This window comes from Mixophyes fleayi, chromosome 4 (genome assembly GCF_038048845.1).
Source record: "Mixophyes fleayi isolate aMixFle1 chromosome 4, aMixFle1.hap1, whole genome shotgun sequence".
Lineage (NCBI taxonomy): Eukaryota > Metazoa > Chordata > Amphibia > Anura > Limnodynastidae > Mixophyes > Mixophyes fleayi.
Genome location: NC_134405.1, coordinates 241,516,395 through 241,524,892, shown reverse-complemented (window position 1 = coordinate 241,524,892; position 8,498 = coordinate 241,516,395).

Sequence of the window (8,498 nt, the reverse complement as noted above, 5' to 3'; positions counted from 1 at the left end):
AAGCTGAGATATTCAGGGTTGATCTGATGAACATGCAGCTTCAAAGAAGGAGATTTTTTAACAACAGAATATATAACAAACCAGGCTAAGTGAACAGATGTTATAATAGTTTGTGTTTAAGAGGATAAAATTATTGTCTCCTTACCATCATGTATCTTCTAATTAACATCAATGCACAGAGGATCTGACAAAGAGCACAATCTACACTGACTCATCACCTATTTGGAGATAATGTAAATGTTAGGTACAGATTACAGCTTCTAAGAAACAGAACAACTTAGGTTTATAACTTTATAAGAAGATAAGTAAAGAAATTTATATGGGGTCGTATGCATCAGTTGTGTGAATATATTAATATAATCTACTAATTTTATAGTGCAAAGTTAAGAAACTGGAACCTGTAAATTGTGATTGTACAGAAATGCAAATGAGTCTGATCATATGGTGCCAACTCCAGACAGAAAAATGCCCACTTACTTGCAGATGTATGTACGCATGTTCTTATACTTTTCAGGTAAAATAAGGCATATGTGGACAATAAAAAACGTAATGTTGGGATAACATAAAACCATGATAAAAAAAATTGTAATGCAACAAAAATATATCATCATTTAGTTATATATCGCCAGCAGATTCCGTAGCACTTTACAATTTGCAAAAAACAGTACTAAAACAATACTGGGTAACACATACATAAAGAGAGGCAAGAGGGCTCCGCTCGCAAGCTTACAATCTATGGGACAATGGTTTGATACACAAGGGTAAGTGCTACATCATATTGAATATTTGTCCAGCTAGAATGCAAAGGTTACAAAGTATTTAGTGGGATGTATGCTCAGTATCACAACTCTGTTGGTCAGAGGTTTGTTTGCTTGTGTTAGCTGTGTAGAGGGTGGTAATAGAGTGAACTAGGGAGATTAATAGGGTGGTAGAGGAATATTATAAGCTTGTCTGAAGAGGGGTTTTCAGAGAACGCTTAAAAGGTTTGAAAACTAAAGAAAAAACTTGTGGTACGAGGGAATGAATTCCATAAAGTGGGTGCAACCCCAAAAAAGTCCTGTAATCGAAATAGGAGGGAGTCATGAGAGAGGAGGCGAGACACAGATCTCGTGCAGAACAGAGGTGTCGAGTTGGGAGATATTTTGAGACAAGTGAGGAGATGTATGTCTGTGCAATTTTGTTGATGGCCTTGTATGTTAGTAGACGAATTTTATATTGGATTCGTTGAAAAACAGGCAACCAATGTAGAGACTGACAGATTGGCACAGCAGAAGAAGAACTGTTTGCAAGGAAAACCAATCTAGCCGCTGCATGCAAAATAGATTTTTGTGACTCGAATCTGATTTTGGGAAGACCAGTAAGGAGGGAATTACAATATGTACATATTCTAAAAAAATTTTTTAGATGTATGCAGCATAAAGTATATATAGAGTTGCAGTGGGGAATAAAGGATAGTTGCGAGTCAAGGATTACATCTAGACAAGCTTGTGCAGTGGGATTTTTAGTCATGTAGTCAACAGTAATAGAAATGTCAGGCAGAAAGCTTCTATTGTTGGGTGGAAATATTATTAATTCTGCTTTTGAAAGATTGAGTTTGACGAAAGGACATACAAGATGAAATGGCAGAAAGACCGTCAGTAACCTGAGACAACACAGATGGTGAGAGTTCATGAGAGGATAGATAAATTTGTGTATCATCCGCATAGAGATGATACTGACATCCAAAAGGAGCTTATTAGTATTCCTAAAGAAGTGGTGTAGATAGAGAATAGCAGAGGACATAGGACTGAGCCTTGTGGTACTACAACTGATAAAGGAAGTGAAGTGGAGGCTGTTCCAGAGAAATTAACACTGAAAGAGCGATTAGATAGATAGGATGGGAACCAGGATAGGACAGTGTCTTGAAGACCTAGGGATTGTAGCATCTGTATGAGTAGAGAGTGGTCAACAGTGTCTAATGCAGCAGAGACATAAAGGAGAATTAGAAAAGAGTAATCACATTTAGTTTTAGCTGTGATCAGATCATTGACAACTCGGCGCAGTCTCTGCGGAGTGCTGAAAGCGAAAGCCTGATTGAAGAGGATCCAATAGGTTGTTTGCAGAAAGGAAACGTGTGAGAAGAGTGTAGGCCAGTTTCCCAAACCCAGTCCTCAGGACTCCTAACAGTGCATGTTTTCCATATCTCCTTGCTGGAGCACAGGTGTATTCATTACTGACTGACACATTTTAACAGATCCACAGGTGGTCCTAATTATGTCACATGTGATCCATAAAACCTGCACTGTTGAGGAGCCCTGAGGACTGGGTTTGGGAAACCCTGGTGTAGGCAATTCTCTTAAGAAGCTTAGAGGGGCATGGGAGCTGAAATATGGGGCAGTAATTTGAGAAAGAGTTTGGGTCAGATTTTTTTTTAGAATAGGAGTAATCACTGTGTGCTTGAATAGTGATGGAAAGATACCAGTAAAGAGAGAGATTACAGATTTTAGTTAGAGGTGGAATGAGCACACAAGACAAGGACCTACCAATTTGTGAGGATATGGGATCAAGATGACAGGAGGAAGAGTAGGAAGATAAGAAGAGAGTAGAAACTTCCTCTTCACTTGTGGGATAAAATGAAGAGAGTGTGTCAGAGTATGCTGGGAATGAATTGAGCTGATTGCTAGTCAAGGGAGATGATACCATTTCAAGTCTGATCTTATCAATGTTGTCCTTGAAATAAGCAGCAAGATCCTGGGCACCGATTGTAATCAAAGGATTTGGGGTGGGAGGATTGAGCAGAGATTTAAATTAAAAAGGCATTTGGAGTTAGAAGCCTGAGCATAGATGAGAGATTGGACATATACAAGGTAAATGATGGTTTTGGAAAGTGTTTGATTCTATCAAAATCTTTATTTTTGTTACTTTTTTTTTATTATAATGGGTAATGGTCTTAGGAAACCCTATCCATTATACTGGAACCACTGGAGGGGTGGGAAGGGATTCACTCCAGTGGTTGTAATCCTTGTAATTACCTTGGAGAACACAGCCCTGGGGGGTCAGTACCAGCTTTAAACATGCCAGTTCTGTGAAATCAAGAAGGACACTGAGCTTTGTGTTTGTGCATGTTCACTTTTTTAATTTTGCATCACTTGAATTGTGGTAAAATAAAATGAATACAACTCTGAAAGGGCAATCCGTTTGTCATCCAGTAGTTAATTTTAAAATTAAAAACAAAGCATTTTATGATAGTTGTGATAAATTGAAAATACAAATATCCAGTAAGCAGATACTGGGAACACTGTGCTAAAACAAGTACAACATTTTGCATACAAATCTGATAGTTGGGTCTCATAAAACACACATTTTTAAAATACGGCATGTAGAGATCAGAAAATTTCAACAGTTTTCTCAGGGTTAGACTAAACTACTAATTTTAGTCATACAATGTTATGCAACAATTCAATTAAAACAGGTTACATGACCTTTTAGCAGTGGCCTATAATGGAACCTGCCAGAGGTAGAACAGTGCCTCACTGGGCCCCAGCACTGCCTCCCTATAGTAATAATAACTTAAGGGTGGGGATTTCATATAAGCCCCCATACCCCGCCACAGCCTATAAGAGGGGATTTGTGCTTAGCTAGCAGTCTCCCTTTATTTCCGCTACTGATTTAAACCCTGCTGACACCAGGCATCTGATGCACCTGAACACCTGAAGTTGCAGAGACTTACATAACAGATACTGGCTACATACACTTTGTTAGAGTGTGTATTTAAGAAACAATTCCATTTAGACTTTAGTGTCCAGCCAGACAACCATTTTCTAATGCTGCTGTCCATATGAGAAAAGTGCACGTGACCCACAAGAACGTGTTGAGTCCCATGGCAGGCTGACCCATGATCACACCCATTACATGACATGGCTACTCCCACTCTGGTTGTACACCGCTACTTTGCATCAGTGCACACACATCTGTCCCCATTTCAATTTTTTTTACAGTGTTGAGAGTTATGGCACAACTGCAATGATGTTCCTCTTTTCTTGTTGTAAAATGTAAGTATTTTACATGTTTAAGCGAGCTTGGTTTTATTGCTGCCCCTTCAAATGCACTAGTTCTCGATGTAGCCAATAGACCAGAAAAGGCTGTGCACCCTATTTCAAATCATGGAATTGTTCTGAAATGGAACAGACAGCTGTTTGCAAAATAATATTAATACTGTTGCTAGGATACAGTCACAAAGGAGGTTTGCTATGATCAAGGTTTAATTACAGTTAGCATATAATGAACGTGTTAAAAATCAAGGTTATCGACATACCAAACAAATGACAAAACATTTCTATAGTGCCAAATTATATTGAAAGGTTATCGTCACAAGTGCACATGAATTAAGATTTCTCATTTTTAATGCATTATCAGGTAGCCCTAAAGGTGTTATTAAGGCAGAGTCCAAATACGAGAGCCAGCTATATCCAATCAAAATATATATATTAAATATATATGCACACACATATTCTCTACTTAGTCCACAAGAGTTCAAGTCTAGCTTAGTGTACTGGGCATTGTTTAATATTACTTACCATGAAAGTACCCAAATCATGAAGGTAGCGTCAACACACATCTTCATGATTTAAAACAACAGTGGAAATATTCCTGAATTAATGGCCTACAAAACAAATTTAAGGCAGAATGGCCTAAATAAACACAGCGTTCCTTCTGCTTGTTTGGCCTGGAAAGTAAAGGGACAATTGTAGCTTATCAATAATTATATATTCATGTTGTCCAGTTACATTTTATTACCATAATTTGATTATATTTAGGCCACACAATTATTAGGACATTTAGCTTGAAAATACCATCACCCCAAACCATTTTCCAGTCTGAATGCAGTTGAACTGTAAGTTATACCCCATTCATACTGCACCGAAATCCCGGGTTTTTGCCGGGGCGAGCTCAAACGACCCGGGCCTTGGTGCAGTATGAATGGTACAAGTCAAAAATCCAGGATCTAAAAACCCGGGTCTTCAAACAGGGATTTATCGAGGGGTAATTCCCGGGTCGGACCCGGGTTGCCTGCACTATGAATGGTGCAACCCGGGTTTTTCAACCCGGGTTGCACAGAAAGCAAGCTGATTGGCTGTCTGCCTGTCTCTGGAGGATTTGGAATTGGGCATTTCTCATTCATTTTATGCTTGCCAAAAAGAGGCCATTAATTTTCCATCTAGAAGTCTAGTCTTTTGGGGGTAATCATTGAAATATGCAATGCCTAGCTTTAAAAGCTCCTACAACCTTCCCTTAAATATATGTTTCCCAGTCTCTTTATGCCTTTCAGAAAGCCCTCCTAGACTAGTACGACTAAATATATAAGCCAATTGGAGATATTCTTTATTATTGTATTATTATATCGTGCATCACCATTTTTTTTGAAAACTGCTCTGGTGATGACTCCCACAAATTGCCAGGGCACAGACTTGTGCAGTATGAATGGGGTCAACCCGGGAAATTCCCGGGTCCGAGGTGCAGTATGAATGGTGTTTCTGAGCTGGGACGCTCCGAGCCCCGGCAAAAACCCGGCTTGAAAAACATGGGATATTGCCGGGGCGGCAGTATGAAAGCGGTATTATTTGGCTAGAACACACCATTGCCTTATGGAAATACTGAATTAGCACCCTGAATCCTGCTCTTACTCTCTTGCCCATAATGTTATTCATGTTGTTGTAATATAATACGTACAAAATTATTTATTTTGAATAAAAATACTATTGAAGATGCGCATTATGTAACTTAATATGTTATGATTCTTATGGGTGTCACTCTTAAACGAAGGCCAAAGATAACTGCCATTAACGCCAGCCCGTACACACAAGACCGGTCACTATTTTACATAAGCCTTTTCTAGATACATTTCTGTATTTAATGCTATATGTGTTGTAATTCAGAACCTTACCATAATAACACATTCCCCTTAAGGTTATTATATATTAAATAGTAATAGTAATACTAATAATGAACCTTCTAATATAGCCTGCAGTTTTGTTCTATCCATACCTGTGATAACCTGTCACTGAAGCTTTACACTGAATATTGTCATAATAAAATGACAATTCACTTCCCAGCACACAGCAGTAATTTTGACAATGTTACCATTTTATAAATATATTCTAGCATATCCAAGAGGGAGTTTTTATCCTAATGTAACTGCCAGTAAAATTAGACAAAGGTGTGTGAATATTCGCTTTGTTGGCTTCAGTGTGAGGGGAGGAGAATCCTCTCTAACAATGGTTTTGGTGAGGCTTAATCTAAAATAAAAAGAAATCGGCTATGGTGGTATTACAAAACAAATACATGAGGAGCTAGCAATACAATGGAACATTGTACAACATCACATTTTCCAAAAACAAACATTTAAAAAAAAGTATATTTTATTTCCTATTTTATTCACTTTGAATATAATTAGTTTCAGAGATCTAGCATGCACTGTGTGTGCATGTGTGAAGATTAATGACCAATGTTCCTGAGTAGATCAATAGCAGGCTGGTGTAGGAACAGGAATGACAGAACAGAGAATGGGTTCTAGCCACACATCCAGCATGTGCTTGTGAGATCAGGCAGACACTGACATAGCATCACATGCTACATAATAAGCAGCCAAGAGAGATAGTGTGCCGGATCCCCTCGGAAGATACATAACAGTGCTACCACCACAGCATGACATACAAGTCCCTACACAGATGTGCAAGTACAGCAAATACAGACCACACAACAATACATAAGCATCACACACCCACCACTTCCAGTAACCATTTCACTGCTAGGCTTCGCAGCCCAAACCTTGCACGACCATAATATTACCCCGGTCTATAATGAAACATAGAGGCCACAAGCTACTCTTACAAACCAAAGAAATCCAGAAACAATTCTCTACAGCGCACATCTACAGAAGAAACAGCCTGTAAAATTCACAAAAGGTGTAGAAAAGGTCTTTGCTTAATAACACAGAAATAAAGCTTTTGCGTACCTGATAGATGCCATTCCAGGTGCTGTTTATCCCAGGTTTCTCAAGTGCAAAAACCCTTTAGCAGGTTACTATGGAGATGATCTTCCAGAAAGGAAAGGTTGAGCCTTGCATCCCATTCACATAGTGACATGCAAAGTGAAGGAGCCGGCTGAGGGATCACAGCTTGTCTGCTAGTACCTCTTCCTTTGCCTCTGTGCTTCCACTGGCCCTCGGGGGACTCAGCTTGCAGATCAGCTCTTCACCGTGCCAGAGGCTGGAAGCAAGAAGCCATCCTCACACCAGTCTGGGCTGAGATCTCTGCAGCAAGTGGCGCTGTTCCTTGATTTCCAGTAACAAAAGCAACAGACACGCAGGCTCTGCACACAGCAGTTAGCAGGATCATTTCATGATGCTCTGAGTCTGGCCAGCGAGGACTTACACGCAGGGGAGACTATTAGCAGGGGGGTTGCAAAAAAATAAATAAAAAAAAAATCAATTCCTTTAACTTATTCAGTGCTGCAGAACAAATGTTTGTTATGATTTTTTATGTATATGTTGTTTGCAGAATTCACTGTATTAATATTCTCAGAACGTATTCTACATTGGTGCAATATTTAAGAAGGAATAACAGAATATCAACGATATGATTGGTAACACCAGCTGCAGTGAATGAAACAGCTGAAAACCAGAGCTGAGTGTGACCAGGACAGCTGACCTTCATCATTATTAACCTCTCAAGTGTCTGGAGGACTTTCAGCAACAAGGAGGTTAACACTAGCAGGTGTACAATTAATCCTACATGTCATGGGCGTAACATGGTCATTTTGATGGTAAGTTTTGAGGGAGACCATAGGAATGTACTAACACTATGGAAAACACTAAAATATGCTGTGTTTTTTTCTAGATAAAGATCAGGATTAATATCGAATCTTTTTTTTGTTTCAGAGAGAAGAGAGCCTGCCACAATTGAATCTGCAATCCTGTATTCCCCAATACAATCTGCGCTTCTCATACTTGCATATTTGGATTAGCTATTTTCAGACAATTAAAAAAAATTATTACAGCATATTTCACAAATATGAATTGCTTTGGAAAGCCAGCGATTTATGATCTGCAGTCTGTTACAGTGTTACACACATCGATCATGTAGTTACAATTTGTACTGCAATAACCAAAACATAACAGGAGATGTTTCAGACAATAGCAGTTTTCCCCAAATCAGGCACATGTATGAAAGCTGTAGATAGGGTACATAAGAACAGTAAGAAGTAAGAGTTGCATTATTAAACTGATACAATATTTAATGCTATATTTATAAATAAGTCCCCACATTCTGTACAGTAGTTCAACCAATCAGCACTATGCTTGTGGTAACCCTATTACTAATGGAGTTGGACCACTTAAAATGTTGACAGAAGCTGACAAATTACAGAAAGGAAAGAGTATTCAGATAAGGTGGCACTCTGATTCCAACATAACACTAATTCAATAAATAATACATTTTCTTGTGCCAAATATCACATTT